The sequence below is a fragment of the Lissotriton helveticus genome, chromosome 3_1 (genome assembly GCF_964261635.1).
Source record: "Lissotriton helveticus chromosome 3_1, aLisHel1.1, whole genome shotgun sequence".
Classification (NCBI taxonomy): domain Eukaryota; kingdom Metazoa; phylum Chordata; class Amphibia; order Caudata; family Salamandridae; genus Lissotriton; species Lissotriton helveticus.
The window spans coordinates 1,223,693,901-1,223,715,232 of record NC_136061.1 but is presented as its reverse complement, the minus strand read 5'-3'; positions in this window follow the sequence as shown (position 1 = coordinate 1,223,715,232).

Here is a 21,332-nt window from a genome sequence, read left to right as displayed (position 1 = left end):
TCTGACCCCTCCCTCTTGCCCTCCATCATCCATTGTGCTGTTACTGCCCTCCCACCAGCCCTGTGTGATCTACTGTGGTGCTACTACCCCTGTCACCTGCCCTGCATGGTCAACGTGCTACCCCTGCCACCCCACTCCTGCCCACCATTGTCTGAGTCAATGACCCAACCTCTTTTCTCCTGCCTCTGTGATTCATTGTGCCTGTCCATCCCTCCTGCCCTCCATCGTTTGTTGTGCTACCAGAGCCACTCCCACCTGTCCTGCTTGGTTAGCTTGATGCCTCTGCTACCCTTACCTTCCTCCATAGTATGTTGTTGTTACTGCCTCTGCCCACTGCCTGTCCTGAGTGTTCCATTGTGCTGCAACTGCCCCTTCTGCCTGCCTGCCAGTCATATTCAGCTTGCTGTATCTGCGCAATCCCTCTTGCCAGCAATTGTCCAAGTCCCTTCTCCCTCCCCACAGTGTTCTAGTGAGTATACAGGCCAACAAACCTGACTCAGGTGTGAGAGACTCTTGCTTTTTTAAGCTAACAAGGCTTTATTTTATCCGTCTCCTCCTAAAATTGCCTTTGATTCAATATAACACAATGGGGAAAACAAATTCCACATGACTAGTCTCCCACTTTCCAGTTTTAAAATGTTGGATAGTACATACATGCCAACAGGTACGGGTCAGGTGGGAGATTCCTGATTCTTTAATCCCAAAATTGCTTTATTTTAGGTGGCTTCCACCTAAAATCCTCTCCTCTTCATTGCACAAGAAAAATCTATTCCCACCAAAGAGTTTTCAAAATCTCTCCCTTACCAGGTCTAAAATATTGGTGTAAGAAATTGAGTTTTTTTGGTTCACTGGTATGTGAGCACTGGCCAAACAACAACTACAATCCATCTCAGAGTGAAGTCACAAGTAACCCTAAATTAACCTGTGCTCATCCCTTGGGTGGCTTGGCACAGAGCAGTCAAGCTTAACTCAGAGACAATGTGTAAAGTATTTGTGCAACACTTCAAGCAGTAATACAGTGAAAGCACACCACAGAAGGAGCCCACAACACATTTGAAACATAGATTACTTTTTTAGTAAATAAAGCAAGACAAAAATCCCATTATTAGAACAGGAGATATTAAATTTGAAAGATTTTAGTAAAAATAGCAACAAAAAAGTAAGAAGTGCCAACCGTGGGACAAAGTCACAAGTTCAGGCCGACCACGACAAAACGTGGGCCAGCTACAGTTACCCAGTTAGGCCAGCTGAACAGAGTACCTTAAACCATGGTTCGCGTAAAGTTGCGAGAATCCGCATAGAAGATGCGTTGCACAATCCGAGTCATGCATCGGTTCCAAGATGCAGTGAGGCTACAGTGTAAGATCCTGCATCATTATCGAAGATACCGTCGAAGAGGGCTTGCGATATGAAGTCTGCCATCGAGGATGCATTGCACAGTTCAGGAGATCCATTCTTTCCTAGAAGCTGCGAGACTGCTGTGCGAAGTCCGTCGTCATTGTTGTGGAGACTGCCATCGATGGGGAATGCAAGGCCTGTGCTGAGGATAAGTCATGTCACGGTGGTTCTGAAGCGGCTAAGGGCTTCGGTGCAGTTTTTTGCTGCGGTTCTGATCCACTCAGCAGTGGTGATGCATCGGTTCTGCTTGAGGTTGTGCCGTGCAGCAAAGGAGATTCCTTGTTTCCTCTGGATCCATAGAGACTGGCAAGCACCTTAGGCCGACTTCCAAGGCTCATGCATTGAGGTGGCACCACTGCACAGTAGTCTCATATATGGCAGAGTCCAGTTGCAGAGTTGTTGGAAGCCTGTTATGTCCTGAGGCTTCAGATTAGGAGGCCAGACAACAAGCCCTTGTAGTTACTCTGGGATTCTAGGTTCAGGTCCAGTCCTTCTCACCCAGGCAAAAGGACAGCAGTCAGCTGGTCAGCACAGCAATACAGCAGTCCTTCAGACCAGCAGTCCAGCAGTGTGGCAGTCCTTTCAGCAGCCCAGCTGTCCTTCTTCCTGGAATAGTATCTATAAGTCCAGAAGTGTACTGAAGTCTGAGGTCCACTATGTACACCCAGTTTTGCCTTTGATGTAGGGGAGAAGCTTCTGCCTTCCATGGCTCCAAACTAACTACAGGGGGTATGCAGACCTTTGTGTGGAGGCAGGATACAGCCTACTAAAGTTTAAGTGGGACTGGGACCCAGTACCTCCCTCCCACCCAGCCAGTGATGACCCATGCAGGCATAAATAAGCTCTATATTGTGTGTGGCTTTCGAGGAGAAATAACCAAAGCTCATCTGTCAGCTACAGCCAAATATGTGACCCAGGTAAAGGCTATACGGGTATTCAGACAAAATATTGAATTTAAAATATCGTGATACCAAAATATTAGCTATTAAATATTTTGATATGGAAATATCATCTGCAAAAATATCGTTGTCAAGAATATCTATTTTAATGTAAGTCGTTTTGATTTTTTAAATATCGATGTCATTAACATTGTTGACTCAAATATAGGTGTTTAGCTTTTTAATTATTGTTATGTATTTTAGCATAGATTTTTAAATGCATATGATGTGAATTTTTTTTATAATTATTGTTTATGTTTTTCAATGTAGTTGTTACAATTTTTGTAGTGATGAATTTGAATATTCCTTGTGATTTTTAGTACTGTACCGTGTTGTGCGTTTATAGGGGTGCAGGGTGGAAAATAATGTAATTATTATAAATTAATAATTAGTTTTTCAATATTAATATTTCTTTAATTGGTAATTAATTATGTTAATTATGCAATTGTTTTTTTATTTACATCTTAGGTGCAGGTTGTGGAGTTTATAGGAGTACAGGGTGGGAAGTAATTTAATTTCTATTAATTATTAACTAGTTGTTAATTAATAATATTTTATAATTACCTATGTTAATTTTGTAAATATATAGGTGTGGGGTTTGTAGGAGTACAGGGTGTGAAGTAATTTAATTCAAATTAATTAATAATTAGTTGTTAATTAATATTGATTATTTGATCGGTGAATAATTATGTTCATTGTGTAAATCATTTTTTGTAACTTACATTTTAGGTGTGGATTATGGGTTTTGTAGGGGTATAAATTGGGAAGTCAATTTTTTTAGTTAAGGTATAATCAATTTTTAAATTGATATTAATTGTTAAATTTGTGATTATGTTAATTGTGTAATTCATTTTTTGTTAAGTTAATTTTAGGAATGTGTTGCGTGGTTTGTGGGGTTGTAGTATGGAAAGTAAATTAATTATAATTAAGTAAGAGATTATATTTTAATTAAATAATTAATGTATTGATAAATATTTTGGTTGGTAGGTTACATTTTTTTTAAAGTTAAGTTTTAAGTTGAGATGTAAGTTTTCTAGGGCTATATGGTGGGAAGTAACCAAAATAACATTATTTAATATATACTTTTAGTTAATTATTTATTTAAATGAAAAATATTTAATACTATAAAAACATTTGTAGTTATGTATGATATATAGTTAACATTGTAATATGTATTTATTTTATTTCATTTTTAATATATATTATATATTTTTATTTTTTACATATTTATATTTTTATTTGTTTACTATGTTTTTGCAATAATGTTATTGTTTGAAGAGAATTTGTTTCTAATGTTTGCACTGACTGGAGTGGGAATACTAAAGTGTACCCATCTGCAATGCACTTTCCCTGCTGTTGCACACATTGGAGTGTGAATAGTACATTTACCCCTCAGCAATCTAACACTTTCCCTACTGTTGCAATGACTGGGGTGGGAATAATACATTTTACCCCTCTGCAATACAACACTTTCCCTACTGTTGCACTGGCAGGAGCTGGAATGGGTAATTTGATCCTTCCATAATCCAACACATTCCTTACTGTTGCACTAATTGAAGTGGGAATAGTACATTTTACCCCTCTGCAATCCAACACTTTCCCTACTATTGCACTAATTAGAGTAGGAATAGTAAATGTCACCCCTCCGCAATCAAACACTTTCCCTATTGTCGCACTGACTGGAGGGGGCACTGTAAATCTGACCCCTTTACAATCCAACATTTTCTCTACTGTTGGATTAACTGGAGTGGAAAAAGTAAATGTTACCCATGTATGATGTAACAGTTTTCCTACTGTTGCATTGCGTGAACTTGTGAGTAATACATTTTATACTTCCGACACCTGGTTTGAGGCTTTCTGACCGACATCACAATGATGGCAGTCGAATACAAAACTGCAAGGAGATTCTTCTGCGCTTCTGACAAGTTCAAGGAGCTTGTCGGAGCATCAGAAGGACACATAATCCCATAATGACGGTGGAGCCAACCTCGGCTCTGCTGTCAGGATTATGATGTCGATTTCCACCTGCCCTATCATGGCAGTCCGCCCGCCAGCAGGCAGAAAGTGACTTTCCCCTTTGCCCTCCACTATGGAGCCTGCCCCCCTAAACATCCCTGCACTCTGTGGCAGGCACCGCACGGTGCAGGAATGTTTACAAACATCCACCTTTTAACCGTTTGACAGCGGTGCGAATACCGCCATGGTGCCGGTGGGGGCAATTGTAAAGTAAATTGTAAATTAAGGTGTGGGGACCCATGGGGGTCCCCACAGCCCTGGGGACCGCCACCTCGCTGGGGATTCATAATTTATGTGCGGGACACACAGCCCCCCGCAGCCCCTGGGACCGCCACCGCCCCAGGGCTTTAAATAAATAAATGGGAGGCCGTGCGGGCCCCCAAGCCCCAGGGACTGCCACCTCCCCGGGGCTTTGTTAAAATTGGGTGGGGGGGCCTTATGGGCCCCTCCAAGCCACAGGGACTGCAGAGCCACCACCTCCCCGAAGCTACCTCATTTAAATGCGGGGGGCTACGTGGCCCCCCGCAGTCCGGGGACACCACCTTCCTGGGGCTACATTCAAAATTAAAGTGTGGGGGGGCTTGAGCCCCCCCACACTGCCACGGGGACCACCACCTTCCCAGGGCACTGTTTATTTAATTTTGGGGGTCCGTTACGGACCAACTGCCCCAGGGACCATCACCTCCCAGGGGCTTTACCAATGCTGGGCTTTACACTCTGCAAATGCGACTAGTAGTTTAAGAAGTGTTTGCAATTTAATAGGTTTCCCATTTGCAAGAATTAGAGCTATTGGTGTTGTAAATACAAATATTTTTTACTAATGTTTTTGGGAGTGGAGTGGATGTATGTTGTGTGTAGTGGAATTATGTGGTATGTTGTGCAGTGAAATTATGTAGATAGAAAGTATGTGGTATTTAGTGTATAGGAATTATGTAGAGTGGATTACGTGTTATGGAGAGTAATTATGTGGTATCGTAGGCTGTGTTGTGGAGTGATAACCTCAGGTTTAGTCTTACTCGTTTCCATAGAAGCTCAACTATGAACTGAATGAAACAAAATAAGATAGAATCACTGAGGAGCACTTTTGGACCTAGTCAGAGGTATGAGCAGGGCCAGTGGAATTATGTGACTGTTTGCCTGCACCGACTTTCGCACAATTATACATTTTCTGCATTAGCAACATAATTCATTATCTGCACCTAGGCTTTCCTGTTTTCAGTTTCTATTTTTGGTAAATTCTGGTGTTTTTTTTTCAGTGTTTTCAAGTGATTTCAATACCTTAAAAAAACAGTTGTTATCAGTGGTTACACATTTTCACGCCACTAAAAACAACCGAAAAACCGAAAAAGTGTTTTTCCGGTTATTATGGAACATTTTGCTTTTATTATTGCTTGCTTTTTCATATATGTAGCTGAATCACTGCAAATACAAACAATATCACTCCAATCTGTGTTGAACTTAGAAAGAATGTTTTTTGCAAAGCATTCCAAGTAACACTGCATTCCATGTTTTCCAAAAGTCTGGTGTCATGTTTTCACCACTATCCTAGATGCTTGGTGATAGCGCTCTTTTTACATACACTTGTCACTATACCTTGCATTGAATGTTTTATAGCCTGAGGCGTTGGTAATTCACCTACTATCAATACTGACCCACTAGAAACTGGGGGCTGAAGTATTAAGTGTTTTTACCCGTTCTCTGTGGGTAAATGTGATGACACATATTAGGAAAGATTCTTATGAAACCAGACATTTTACCTATCAGTGGAAGAATCAAACACAGCCAAAATATCAAATATGATTTTGATATTTCCTGATTCTCTACAGTTTATAAAATAATTAAACAAGATCTAAAACATGCTTCTAAACCATGTATCTTTAGACCAAAGATCACAAAACTGAAAACAGAAAAAGGAAGAAGAAACAATATTTTAGTGGCATCCCTAAACTTCAAAACTCAGGCAGAATAATATTAGCCCAGTCTTTCTTACAGCTAGCTTGTATAGCAAAGTTACATTGTATTGGCCCCTTCAGAAAGAAACAAAATGACTCTTTCACTCTCTTTTTCCTTTCTTTCAATGGCATTTAGTTTGTGGTTGTGCAGGTGTTTTTTCAGTGCTTATATGTTTTCACTGGTGAGGGCTATTTCTCTTTCAGTGGGGTGTTATCAGTTATTATAGGTTTAAACCTAAAACCTCCCAGCCTATCTGCACCCTAATCTGCAGATTTGAACAGAAAAAGCCTTGTTTCTAGCTCAAACAGCTCAAACGTTACCAAAAATGCAGCGACAAGTGTTACAGCTTGGTGGAACGCCCTTTGCAAACCTAGAATAGTGACCTGTTACTTTTTGCTAAATGTGGGTGTTAAATTGGTACTAATGGTGTGCAAGCCACTCTTGCTTCCGTCTACGCCTCTCTTGCCTCTTCCAGTATTTCTGTGGCTTCTTTCTGCACATTTCTTTCTTTTCTGCACTTCTCTTGACCTCATTCTGCAACTCTCTTGTACTTTCTGCACCTCTATTGCCTCTTTCTGCGCCTCATTTGTTTTTTCTGTATCCCTCTTACGTCTTTCTGCACCCTTTTTGCCTCTTTCTGCTCCTCTATTCCTTTTTTCTGCACTTCTTTTGTTTCTTTCTGCACCTGTCTTGCTTCTCTCTGCATCCCTCTTGCCTCTCGCTCCACCTCTCTTCCCTTTTTCTGCACTTCTGTGGCTACTTTCTACACTTATCCTGCATCTTTCTGCACCTCACTTGCCTCTTTCTGCACCTCTATTGCCTCTTTCTGTAGTTCTCTTGCTTCTTTCTGCACTTCACTTACCTCTTTCTGTAACTCCCTTGCCTCTTTCTGCACCTCACTTGCTTCTTTCTGCACCCCTTTTGCCTCTTTCAGCACCCCTCTTCCCTATTTGTACAACTGTTGTGCCTCTTTCTATGCCTCTCTTCCCTCTTTCTGCACCACTCTTGCCTCTTTCTGTACCTCTGTTCCTTCTTTCTGTACTTGCATGTTTATGCACCCTCTGTGCCTCTTTCAGCGCATCTGTTGCTTCTTTCTGTACGCCTCTTTCTTCTTTCTGCACCCCTCATGCCACCTTCTACACCTCTGTTGCCTCTTTCAGCACCTCTGTTGGTTCTTTCTGCACTGCTCTTGCTTCTTTCTGCACCTCACTTACCTCTTTCTGCACTTCTCTTGCTTCTTTCTACATATCTGTTGCTTCTTTCAGCAATTCTCTTGCCTCTTTCTGTACCTCTCTTGCCTCTTTGTGCACCTCTCCTACCTCTTTCTTTATACCTCTTGCCTCGTTTTGCACCTCTGTTAATTTCTGTGACAAAACAAACCCCCTCATTTTGTTAATTTCTAAAAGAAAAAGTGTTATGTTTTACAGCTTTGATACAATCAAGATGGTTCAGGTCGGCCACATTTTTGCCATAGGTAAGAATGATAATGCTCAATTTGTTCATCAGAACACAGGGAGGCTGCATTAGAACACAGAAAAATGTTCAAGGTCATTTATCTAGAATATTTTATTCTATGAAGAATTCAGAGGTATTCTTCTCGTTCTTCAGTGTTTATTAACATATTTTGCACAGCAGCTGTTCATATCAGGCATGATAAACCAAAACTACATTCACTATGTGCCCGTTCCATGCACTAATCAATAGGGGCCAGATGTAGGTAGTGATTTCGGCCGTTACCGACCGGTATTTGGCTTTTGAGATGTAGGTGGGTCGTTATTTACAAAATCGGTATATTTACCGATTCGGTAAATTTACCACTTCGGTATTTTACCGAATCGGTAAATATACCGATTCTGTAAATCCATATGTAGCTGACACTCCTAAGAGTGCCACAGGCCCTTAGGAGTCGGTATTTTACCACACAATTCTATTGTGCGGTAAAATACCGAATTCAGGTGTGCATGCACATCTGTGCATGCACACCTGTGCAATGTGACACACAGACATGCCCTTAGGGCGGGTATGTGTGCCACATGTCACACAAGCCTGTACTTGGGGTGCTAGAGGGTGTCAAAGTGACACTCCCTGCACCCTTGCAGGATTCGCTATTTACCGATTCTGTAAATACCGAATCTGTATTTCCTATTGATTCCTATGGGCTTCAAGGCCCATAGGAATCAATGTGAAATACCGATTCGGTATTTACAGAATCGGTAAATACCGAATCTTACCGAATCGGTAATTGGAAAATAAGATTTACCTACATATGCCTCCTTCCTATTTACCTACTCTTAAACACCGAATCGGTATGATTCGGTATTTAAGAGTCGGTAAATAGGAATTACCTACATCTGGCCCTAAGAGTCCCAAGTCATAAATAGTCTCAACAACATCTTAGTGCTTATTTCTCTGCCATGCATGACATGAAACCTTTTAGTGCGGGCGTCAGACAATGGCTGGCACCCGTACCCCCTCCCCAGTGCGTCTGTAACCCATTGGCAACCACTGAAAAAGGCTGGAAAGGATCCTACTGTGCTTACACTGGAGGATTCCTTTTTTCAAATTAAAGGGTGGGGGAAATGTGGTATTGCTTCTGTATCAGCACCCGATCCCCCTCCCACTCATCCGTGCCCCATAAGGCACCCTGATGTCACTGATTCCCCAATGGAGCAGCCGCAAGGAGAAGGTGAGCACTCTCTCCTGCTCCAGTGGGGAAAGAATGCCTGAAACAGCCCCCACATTTTTCAGGGAGGCCTCCTTGAAACGGGGAGGGTATCCCCTTTCCAACAAGACCTTCCGTAAACGGATTCCAGGCTGTGGATCCTGATCGCGCCACAATCCACAGCAAGGAAACCCACTAGTATGCCAAGGAACAGGGTTGAGGGATCTGCCCTTGTGGTACTGGGCAGTGTGAGTTTTCACAAGCAGAACAACTGCTCATAAAGTTGCAGGGTCTACTATGTGAACATATGCCTCTTGAGATCAAAGGCAGATTTTTCCCTGTAGGAACTTGCTTTTTATACTGCAATGGCCCAGTATCTTCTCCAACTATAAAGTTTTACATAAGTTGTTACAAAGGTATGCTGTGATATTGGGTATATGGCAAGGTGAATCAATACTCTTGTCTTTTTTACTATCTTTGGAGAACTTGCAGCTTCATTTAGAAAGATAAGTCTTTTTTATTTTATTTATTGTTGCACACATCTTGCAGACTCACCCAATCATCAACAGATTTAGAAAAATATTTCTGCCTTCTACGTAGGACAGTGTTTTAGACAAAAGGTCTTAGCCAGTCAGCATAAATGGCATCTCGGTGGATGAATACTGCTCAGGCCCTAACTCTGATTATGGAGGACAGCTTCGAGGCAAGATCAGATAGTGAGACAGCATCTGATGGAGAGGGAAATGATTTTTCAGTTGGCGGAGATCCATCCAAAGATTTGTCTTCGAGCAATTCTGAGGGACATGATGATGGGAGTTGTGTTGATCCTTCACAAGCGCAGTCTGTGCAGCAGAGCGGTCATAGCAGGATAGAACAACCCAGAGAGCAGGCATGAGCAGCGGCAAGCACAGATGGAGTGCTCTTTTAGCAGCCCCCCAAATTAGTCAACCCCTAAATTCTGCTGATTTCTGGTGACACTGCATATAAAGTGAGTACAGCCAATTTTTTGCTGATTGACTACATCATTTTCTATTTGGATGTCGACTTCATTGAGCAAATTGTTCAGAAAACACGTTTGCATGACAAAGGGAGCACGGAGCACACTAAAGCTTCAGGGCATGCTGGTGGAGACCAACGTCTCGTGTGGGGTTGAAGTTTTTTTTGGGCCTTATGTTCAAAATGGGGCTAGTGTACAAATCAAGCTTGCAGTCCGACTGGTCTATTCACACAGTTTGCGTAACACCCGTCTTCACACCGTACATGAGCAGAGATTGTTCTTTGCTACTGCATCGTACACTGCATTTCAATGACAATTCTGCCGCATTGCCCTGGGACCACCCAGACCATGATGGGTTGATCAAAATGCAAGTTGTTGTGGAATATTTGTCTGCCAAGTTTTCATAGATTTATACTCTTGATGAGTCCTTGATCTTTCGAAAAGGATGGCTGCTGTTAAGGCAGTACCTTGTGAGCAAAAAAGCCTCTCTATGACATCAAATTGTACATGTTGTGTGAATGCTCTGCTGGCTATGTATACAGCTTGATATTGTACACAGGGAATGATCCCATTCTAAACCCTGTAGGGTACCCTCCTACCTTAGGAGCCCCAGAATGATCGCATGTGAGCTTGACAAGCTACTCGTTCACAAATGTTATAACCTTTATGTGGAAAACTTCTATATGGGAGTTGTGTTTTTTTTGTTGTCCTCATTTGCCATTACCCCGATGCAAGAACCACCGACCACCACTGTGTGTCTTATAGGTCCGCGCCCAAAGATCAAGATTAGAGCTCAGACCAGGACACAAATGTCTTATTGGCGGAAGAGGGAACCAACACGAACAGGGCGTCCTGCTATACTCCATCAAGGTATATTACAACCTGTTGGACCTCATTGTATCCACGGGGAGCCCTTGCTTTAGGTCCATGGAGCAGAAAAAAGACATAATCATAGGACCCGGGAAAAAAAAAAACGGAATCCTAACTCCATTGTACCAAAAGGTCCCAAAAAGCTAGCTTTTTCCTGCTACAAGATCTGGCGAAGTCCACCCTAGAGACTTCATATAGGGACGTCAGCCACCCCGAGTATGTTGGAGGTGTAGTATCAACCCAAAACCTGCAAATCTGTCTCCTTGCCAAGAGAATTGCATAAAAAAGAAAAGATCTGGCATGCCCGGAAATGTTTTCGTCAATCCCAAAGATGATTAAGGGGAGGGTAATGCTCAGTGTACAGTGTAGTGTTAAGTATAGAGCTCAGGGCATCCTTCACTTCCTCCCAGAAATGACTAATAGCGGGGCAATCTTTGAACATATGCACATCTGATGCCTCTGGCAGATCACAATTATTGCATTTTTTCCCTGGCTGAAACTTTGCTAACCTTTGGGGAGAAAGGTATGCTCGGTGTGACGTGAAAAGGTGGTTACGCCTCAGCCATGCTGGTTTCACAATCTTATATAGGGGGTAAAGGAGTCCAACCACAACTGTTCACAGTGGGCACCCACCTCACCTCCCCATAACTCCTCGGCAAGTTTGAAATCTCCATCTATCTCTTCCAGGATCGCCCAGTACCCGCAAGAGACCTCCTCGCCTCCCCCTGACCTTGTCACAAGTTGGTTTTCCAGGTTGCTGATTTTCCCCAAGGGGACCCCCTTCCTACTCAATGCCTGAGCCCAGCTAGTCAGCTGTATGTGCTTGAATCTTGAGAGGCTCGGCCCAACTCTCACCCGCAACTCCTCCCATGACACCATTAAGGCGCTTGCCAGCAAGTCTCCCCAGTTCAAGATTTCAGCGTCCTTTACCGGACTCGCCAGTCTGTATTTAAGACAAGGTGGAGTACCTGGCGAGTCCCACATAGGTGCTAAATTTGAGAAATAACTTAGCCCTATACGCTTTCTGATTATAGACCAGCTTCTGATTTTGAAAAGGGGGGTGGTGATGGACAGAGCTTCTGAATGATGCAGAATACTCTTACCAAGTCAAGAGATCATGGTTTTAATCCATCACCGTTTTTTAGCTCACCGCACCATCCCAGCTCAGAACCTGGCTATATGCAAATTAGTCTGTTCCTGTCCCAGTGCATGATGGGAACAGGGCAAACCAAACTACCAAGCCAATTCTTATACTGGGAAGGAAACAAGCTTCCGGGGACCGGTGTCTGGCATCACAGCCTTCTTCGGCCCGGCTTGCTTGAATCCTGATGGTGCAATGAGCAAGGGACTCACGTCTGAGTATACCCTCCCACACATAGTGTGGATAAAACCGATTTTGAAAAGGGGGGTGGTGATGGACAGAGCTTCTGAATGATGCAGAATACTCTTGCCAAGTCAAGAGATCATGGTTTTAATCCATCACCGTTTTTTAGCTCACCGCACCATCCCAGCTCAGAACCTGGCTATATGCAAATTAGTCTGTTCCTGTCCCAGTGCATGATGGGAACAGGGCAAACCAAACTACCAAGCCAATTCTTATACTGGGAAGGAAACAAGCTTCCGGGGACCGGTTTCTGGCATCACAGCCTTCTTCGGCCCGGCTTGCTTGAATCCTGATGGTGCAATGAGCAAGGGACTCACGTCTGAGTATACCCTCCCACACATAGTGTGGATAAAACCGATTTTGAAAAGGGGGGTGGTGATGGACAGAGCTTCTGAATGATGCAGAATACTCTTACCAAGTCAAGAGATCATGGTTTTAATCCATCACCGTTTTTTAGCTCACCGCACCATCCCAGCTCAGAACCTGGCTATATGCAAATTAGTCTGTTCCTGTCCCAGTGCATGATGGGAACAGGGCAAACCAAACTACCAAGCCAATTCTTATACTGGGAAGGAAACAAGCTTCCGGGGACCGGTTTCTGGCATCACAGCCTTCTTCGGCCCGGCTTGCTTGAATCCTGATGGTGCAATGAGCAAGGGACTCACGTCTGAGTATACCCTCCCACACATAGTGTGGATAAAACCGATTTTGAAAAGGGGGGTGGTGATGGACAGAGCTTCTGAATGATGCAGAATACTCTTACCAAGTCAAGAGATCATGGTTTTAATCCATCACCGTTTTTTAGCTCACCGCACCATCCCAGCTCAGAACCTGGCTATATGCAAATTAGTCTGTTCCTGTCCCAGTGCATGATGGGAACAGGGCAAACCAAACTACCAAGCCAATTCTTATACTGGGAAGGAAACAAGCTTCCGGGGACCGGTTTCTGGCATCACAGCCTTCTTCGGCCCGGCTTGCTTGAATCCTGATGGTGCAATGAGCAAGGGACTCACGTCTGAGTATACCCTCCCACACATAGTGTGGATAAAACCGATTTTGAAAAGGGGGGTGGTGATGGACAGAGCTTCTGAATGATGCAGAATACTCTTACCAAGTCAAGAGATCATGGTTTTAATCCATCACCGTTTTTTAGCTCACCGCACCATCCCAGCTCAGAACCTGGCTATATGCAAATTAGTCTGTTCCTGTCCCAGTGCATGATGGGAACAGGGCAAACCAAACTACCAAGCCAATTCTTATACTGGGAAGGAAACAAGCTTCCGGGGACCGGTTTCTGGCATCACAGCCTTCTTCGGCCCGGCTTGCTTGAATCCTGATGGTGCAATGAGCAAGGGACTCACGTCTGAGTATACCCTCCCACACATAGTGTGGATAAAACCGATTTTGAAAAGGGGGGTGGTGATGGACAGAGCTTCTGAATGATGCAGAATACTCTTACCAAGTCAAGAGATCATGGTTTTAATCCATCACCGTTTTTTAGCTCACCGCACCATCCCAGCTCAGAACCTGGCTATATGAAAATTAGTCTGTTCCTGTCCCAGTGCATGATGGGAACAGGGCAAACCAAACTACCAAGCCAATTCTTATACTGGGAAGGAAACAAGCTTCCGGGGACCGGTTTCTGGCATCACAGCCTTCTTCGGCCCGGCTTGCTTGAATCCTGATGGTGCAATGAGCAAGGGACTCACGTCTGAGTATACCCTCCCACACATAGTGTGGATAAAACCGATTTTGAAAAGGGGGGTGGTGATGGACAGAGCTTCTGAATGATGCAGAATACTCTTACCAAGTCAAGAGATCATGGTTTTAATCCATCACTGTTTTTTAGCTCACCGCACCATCCCAGCTCAGAACCTGGCTATATGCAAATTAGTCTGTTCCTGTCCCAGTGCATGATGGGAACAGGGCAAACCAAACTACCAAGCCAATTCTTATACTGGGAAGGAAACAAGCTTCCGGGGACCGGTTTCTGGCATCACAGCCTTCTTCGGCCCGGCTTGCTTGAATCCTGATGGTGCAATGAGCAAGGGACTCACGTCTGAGTATACCCTCCCACACATAGTGTGGATAAAACCGATTTTGAAAAGGGGGGTGGTGATGGACAGAGCTTCTGAATGATGCAGAATACTCTTACCAAGTCAAGAGATCATGGTTTTAATCCATCACCGTTTTTTAGCTCACCGCACCATCCCAGCTCAGAACTTGGCTATATGCAAATTAGTCTGTTCCTGTCCCAGTGCATGATGGGAACAGGGCAAACCAAACTACCAAGCCAATTCTTATACTGGGAAGGAAACAAGCTTCCGGGGACCGGTGTCTGGCATCACAGCCTTCTTCGGCCCGGCTTGCTTGAATCCTGATGGTGCAATGAGCAAGGGACTCACGTCTGAGTATACCCTCCCACACATAGTGTGGATAAAACCGATTTTGAAAAGGGGGGTGGTGATGGACAGAGCTTCTGAATGATGCAGAATACTCTTACCAAGTCAAGAGATCATGGTTTTAATCCATCACCGTTTTTTAGCTCACCGCACCATCCCAGCTCAGAACCTGGCTATATGCAAATTAGTCTGTTCCTGTCCCAGTGCATGATGGGAACAGGGCAAACCAAACTACCAAGCCAATTCTTATACTGGGAAGGAAACAAGCTTCCGGGGACCGGTATCTGGCATCACAGCCTTCTTCGGCCCGGCTTGCTTGAATCCTGATGGTGCAATGAGCAAGGGACTCACGTCTGAGTATACCCTCCCACACATAGTGTGGATAAAACCGATTTTGAAAAGGGGGGTGGTGATGGACAGAGCTTCTGAATGATGCAGAATACTCTTACCAAGTCAAGAGATCATGGTTTTAATCCATCACCGTTTTTTAGCTCACCGCACCATCCCAGCTCAGAACCTGGCTATATGCAAATTAGTCTGTTCCTGTCCCAGTGCATGATGGGAACAGGGCAAACCAAACTACCAAGCCAATTCTTATACTGGGAAGGAAACAAGCTTCCGGGGACCGGTTTCTGGCATCACAGCCTTCTTCGGCCCGGCTTGCTTGAATCCTGATGGTGCAATGAGCAAGGGACTCACGTCTGAGTATACCCTCCCACACATAGTGTGGATAAAACCGATTTTGAAAAGGGGGGTGGTGATGGACAGAGCTTCTGAATGATGCAGAATACTCTTACAAAGTCAAGAGATCATGGTTTTAATCCATCACCGTTTTTTAGCTCACCGCACCATCCCAGCTCAGAACCTGGCTATATGCAAATTAGTCTGTTCCTGTCCCAGTGCATGATGGGAACAGGGCAAACCAAACTACCAAGCCAATTCTTATACTGGGAAGGAAACAAGCTTCCGGGGACCGGTATCTGGCATCACAGCCTTCTTCGGCCCGGCTTGCTTGAATCCTGATGGTGCAATGAGCAAGGGACTCACGTCTGAGTATACCCTCAGCTTCTGGCCAGTGATTGAAGAATTTTTAATGTTACTTTTTAAAAAAAATTCTGGTCCCCAAACCTAAAAAGAAAGACGTCAGATGGAAGATTGGCGCCTTCTAGCATGGCTCGAAACATTTTTCCCCTGGAGGTAACTGATGGGGTTTTTAAAAGCATTCTAGAGTAAGAAAGCTGAAACACCCATGCGTAATATTGCAGGTCTGGTAGTGTTAGCCCGCCCTTTTCCCTCCTTCTCCTCAACTTCTTCCAAGCCAATCTAGTGGCTCCATGTTTCCAGATAAAGGAGTTTATCTCTTGTTGACAATTGTGTATTTGTTTAGTATCGAAAGCCAGGGGGATAGAATTAAAAAGAAAAGTATATTTGGGCAAGATAGACATCTTTACTAGATTTGTCCTCCCCAGGATGGATAAGGGGAGGTGAGTCCATGCCTTTAGCTGTCTCTGACACTCCTTATGTACTCGTTCGAGATTATGGACAGCAGTTTTACTAACATCTTGGATGATTGTAATACCAAGATATCGCATGGATGGGGCAACATCTAGGTGAGTACTGTTGATATTCCAGGCCATAATTTCCGTTTTGTTGGCATTTATCTCGTATCCGGAAATCTTGTCAAACTCCTCCGCCCTCTTAATCACTATTGGAAAAGCAAGGTCTAGGTCCGATGTCATTATGAGAATATCATCTGCATATAGAGCTACCAGCTTTTCCCACCCTCCAAAACGGAAAGATGGTATGTTAGCCTCCTCCCAGAGAATCCGAGCGAAGGGCTCGATGTAGAGATTAAAAAGGAGGGGAGAAAGCGGGCAACCCTGCCTTGTTCCCCTTGTAATTTTAAAGGGCTCTGTCCGGGAGTTATTTACAGATAGCCTGGCAGTTGGAGCTTTGTATAGAAGTGCCATCATAAGGCAAAAGTTGTCAGGTAGGTTAAATTTCCTCATGACCGCGGCCAGATAGGCCCACTTGACCCTATCAAAGGCCTTGGTCGCGTCCAGCATAAGGGCGGCCAGAGGAAGAGAAAAGGTGGTGGCAATATCGATGGCCCCGACTAGATCTTGAGTGAGGTCTGCTAGGTGTCTGCCTTTTATAAAACCCTTTTGGTCTTCATGGATAATCGAGCTTACAACGCCCCCCAACCTAGTAGCCATAATAGCAGCGAAGATTTTACATTCGCTGTTGAGGAGCAAAATTGGGTGATATGCCCAAACTCTGTCAGATCTTTCCCTGGCTTAGGTATTAAGACTACCATAGCATCATTCCAAGACTTTGGAGGGTCCATTCCTTCCAAAAGAATACCATTAAAGACAGTAGCCAAGACAGGGGTGATCTCCTCGCTAAGGGCCCGATATAATTCCCCGGTAGACCGTCGGGCCAGCCGCTTTCCCTCGTTTCACTTGCCCCATTACCTTGCTAATCTCTTCAGCAGAGATCTCTGCCTCCAGAGCCATACTTTGCTCAGGTGAAAGCCTTGGAATGGAGATTTTTTCTAGCCAAGCATCTTTCGCTACCTGATCTTCACAGATGTCTTCTTTATAGATGGCCTGAAAGAAATCCTGGAACGCACATCCTATTTCTTACTTTGAGAGCCGAGAAACTGCTCCCCCTTCCACCCTAATCTCCCTAATGTAATTCCGCGCTTGGTTGGCTTTGGTTTTCCAGGCAAGAATCCTACCAGCCGCCTCACCAAACTCGAAAAGAGAATTTTTGCTCGCCTCCCACCTCCTGGCGACCCTTGCCTGTAATAGATTTTCCAGTTGAGATTTTAATGTACCTAGTCTTTCTTGGAAAGCAAATATACACTTAAGATAGCAAGAATATTCAGTTTAATAAATTTGATTAAAAAAATTGTTAAAATAATTTGTGATGTGTTTTCTTTAAAAAAAGATTAGGAATTCTTTATACAAATAATCAAGGTAAATTGATCAACAATGTTCATAATAACCAAATTGATATAGACGGTTTCTTCGACGCGTTTCGACACAATGGTGTCTTCATCAGGAAAATACCATCTCAGATAATGTATCTGAAAATAAGCAAGCAATACTTTAAAAACATATAAAATACAATATAAAGAGCTTGTGGTTTGTACAGCTTATTATTTAATACATTGCCTAGAGCTTGATGACATAACATGATATTCCGCTATCGAGGTTACTCCCAAAGTTAGTGCCTGATTTGATGGCATAATAAACAAAACATTCATACAAAAATTCAATAATGTAAACAGTTATATGCATAAACAACAGAGCGATAATTCACTTTACATAAAGATGAAGAAGAAATAAAAAGAAATAAAGAAAAAGGAAAAATAGCTCAACAAACAGATAGTGGTGGTAATCCTCTTACTTGTAATATTAAACTGTTGCACCGTTTTAAATGACAGTGCAGTATTAAGATATAAATAGTGAGGGTTGGTTTGGGCTGGGGGAAAAAGGAAGAGGAGTATAGGGGGGTTTAATGAGGGATAAGTTAATCATCGTGAGTTCAAGATTATAAGCGAACTCAGGCCACGACTAATGATTTAATAGTCATATACTGTCTATGACTGACTAATGTACAGGTTCATGCCAAATTAGATAAAGTATCTTACCTAAAGGTCAATTGAGGTTTTATGATTGAGTTGATCGAAAATCACAAAAGGGTGACCAGTCGAGGTATAGACGGCACCAACAGGAAACTAAAAAATACAAAATCAGTAAATAAACTTCCAGTATGGGTGATCTGATATTTTAATGAGAAAATAAATCCTAAACGAGGTTCTTCATATTTGGGGTAAGCTATTTATGTGAAGGTGAAGAAGTTTTAAACTATATGAGGCATTTTATTACCTGCGAGTTGTCTAATGGGGAAGACGCTAAGTGCAACGCTAACTTCCGGTATAGGGAAATGGATGCTGGTTAAAATTAGTATCGGGGACTGTAGAACCGACCCATGGATGGTGATGACAAATCAGAGAATAATGTCATAGGTAATTAACAAGATGGATAAACGTTCTTGGTGTAGAGACGCTATCAAAACCTGCAATAATAAAGTAAAGTGTAAGTGCCTAAAAAATGACATCCAAAGTTGGTCGTAAAGTCATGGTGCTATAAGCGATAATACCTGGGTAAGGTTGAGACACAAGCTGAAATGCATAAGATTATGCGGACCATGATAATCAGCATATATAATTAAGTGTGGCTCTGTCAGTAGCGGGTAAAGGGTCTTGATATAGAGGCGTTCATCAGTACCTACGACAATTAAAAAGGATGTCAGTGTCTATCGATAACAGACCAAATAGGTTATGAATTTAACTTGCAATAAGCGATAATACCTGGACAAGGATAAAAGCGCAGGCTCAAATGCGTAAAGATATGCAGTACGTGATGGTCGGTGCATTCATATAGGTATAGCACTGTCAAAAGGAGAATGTTGCAAGATACACAGGCTCCCGACACTTAAAGAACAAGAAAAAAAGAAAATGAATTAAAAAGTTTCGTGAACGATGACGCATGATTCAGGGCACAGAAACTGGTGCTCACAAACGGAGTACATACCTAAGAGAGATTCCCTATTTAAAGCCTCAAAAGCAATACAAGAACCCAAGCTTGTATGTATAACTAAACATTCTACGCTGGATTCCACCATCAAACAAGTTATAAACTCTAATTAGCACCTCTTAAACGTAGACCACAATCAAAAAAAGATAGCAAAGCCCCTGTTTGCCCACCGTCGAAACAAGAATTTGAAAGACATTATAGTCCAATCCAGTCACACTGTGACTTCTTCTAATCGTCCTTTCATCCAGAAATCCATTGATGGCACTAACCCGGTTAGAGGTACCACGTGTTGTGCCTCGTGCCAATCATGCAATAGTATTCTCGCAGGAGAATCTTTGCTGTTTAATAATTTCAACATCCGTGCGAAAGAATTATGGACCTGTAATACACGTAATGTTGTTTACCTCATCACATGTCCGTGCAATTTAGGCTACGTGCCATTTATACCCGCCTAACGGAACACAGGTCTGCCATTAAAACCTCTAAACATACGGCACCCTTAGTTAGCCATTTTCTAGAGTTTAAACACTCTCCCATGGACATTAAATGGCGTATCCTGGAGAAGATCCATATCCGCAATGAAAATGGCGGCGACAAAATTCGTAAAAAACGAGAGGTGTTTTGGATATTCTCCCTTGGCACTTTCAATCATGGTTTGAACAATGATTTGCCTTGGGAGAATGCCATCATATAGATTACTTTTTCACATTACACCATTGATCTGATTCCTTATAATATACACGCTATAATTAGCCATACTCACACGATCTATCCAATCTGATACTTGTTTATATACTCACATTCATTTACTTTACTTACTTGCAGTTTACATTATTTCTCTTCACTCCGTACAAAATCATTTGCGACATTCATACTGCTTTGTTCATCTTTTTTACATCCTCGTGTACACTGCCACACCTTATTGTCATTTTACATGAGTTCCCTTCATGACTACATCAGGTTTTCATACTAGTTTCCGGTTTTACTTCACACACTTACACCTTTCTCTTTAAGAGGAGGTGAGGCCTGTTTGTCTATGCTATCAACGCAGCGCTCATATAAATCAACCGGCAGCAACTTCCCCTTTGTTGCTGCCAGTTTGAGTGCACCGACCATCATGTACTGCATATCTTTACGCATTTGAGTCTGCGCTTTTATCCTTGTCCAGGTATTATCGCTTATTGCAAGATAAATTCATAACCTATTTGGTCTGTTATCGATAGACACTGACATCCTTTTTCACTGTCATAGGTACTGATAAACGCCTCTATATCAAGAGCCTTTACCCGCTACTGACAGAGCCACACTTAATTATATATGCTGATTATCATGGTCCACATAATCTTATGCATTTCAGCTTGTGTCTCAACCTTACCCAGGTATTATCGCTTATAGCACCATGACTTTACGACCAACTTTGGATGTCATTTTTTAGGCACTTACACTTTCTTTTATTATTGCAGGTTTTGATAGCGTCTCTACACCAAGAACGTTTATCCATCTTGTTAATTACCTATGACATTATTCTATGATTTGTCATCACCATCCACGGGTCGGTTCTATAGTCCCCAACACTAATTTTAACCAGCATCCATTTCCCTATACCGGAAGTTAGAGTTGCACTTAGCGTCTTCCCCATTAGAAAACTTCCAGGTAATAAAATGCCTCATATAGTTTAAAACTTCTTCACCTTCACATAAATAGCTTCACCCAAATGTAAAGAACCTCGTTTAGGTTTTATTTTCTCATTAAAATATCAGATCACCCATACTGGAAGTTTATTTACTGATTTTGTATTTTTTAGTTTCCTGTTGGTGCCGTCTATACCTCGACTGGTCACCCTTTTGTGATTTACGATCAACTCAATCATAAAACCTCAATTGACCTTGAGGTAAGATACTTTATCTAATTTGGTATGAACCTGTACATTAGTCAGTCATAGACAGTATATGTCTATTAAATCATTAGTCGTGGCCTGAGTTCGCTTATAATCTTGAACTCACAATGATTAACTTATCCCTCATTAAACCCCCCTATTCTCCTCTTCCTTTTTTGCCCCATCCCAAACCAACCCTCCCTATATATATCTTAATACTGTACTGTCA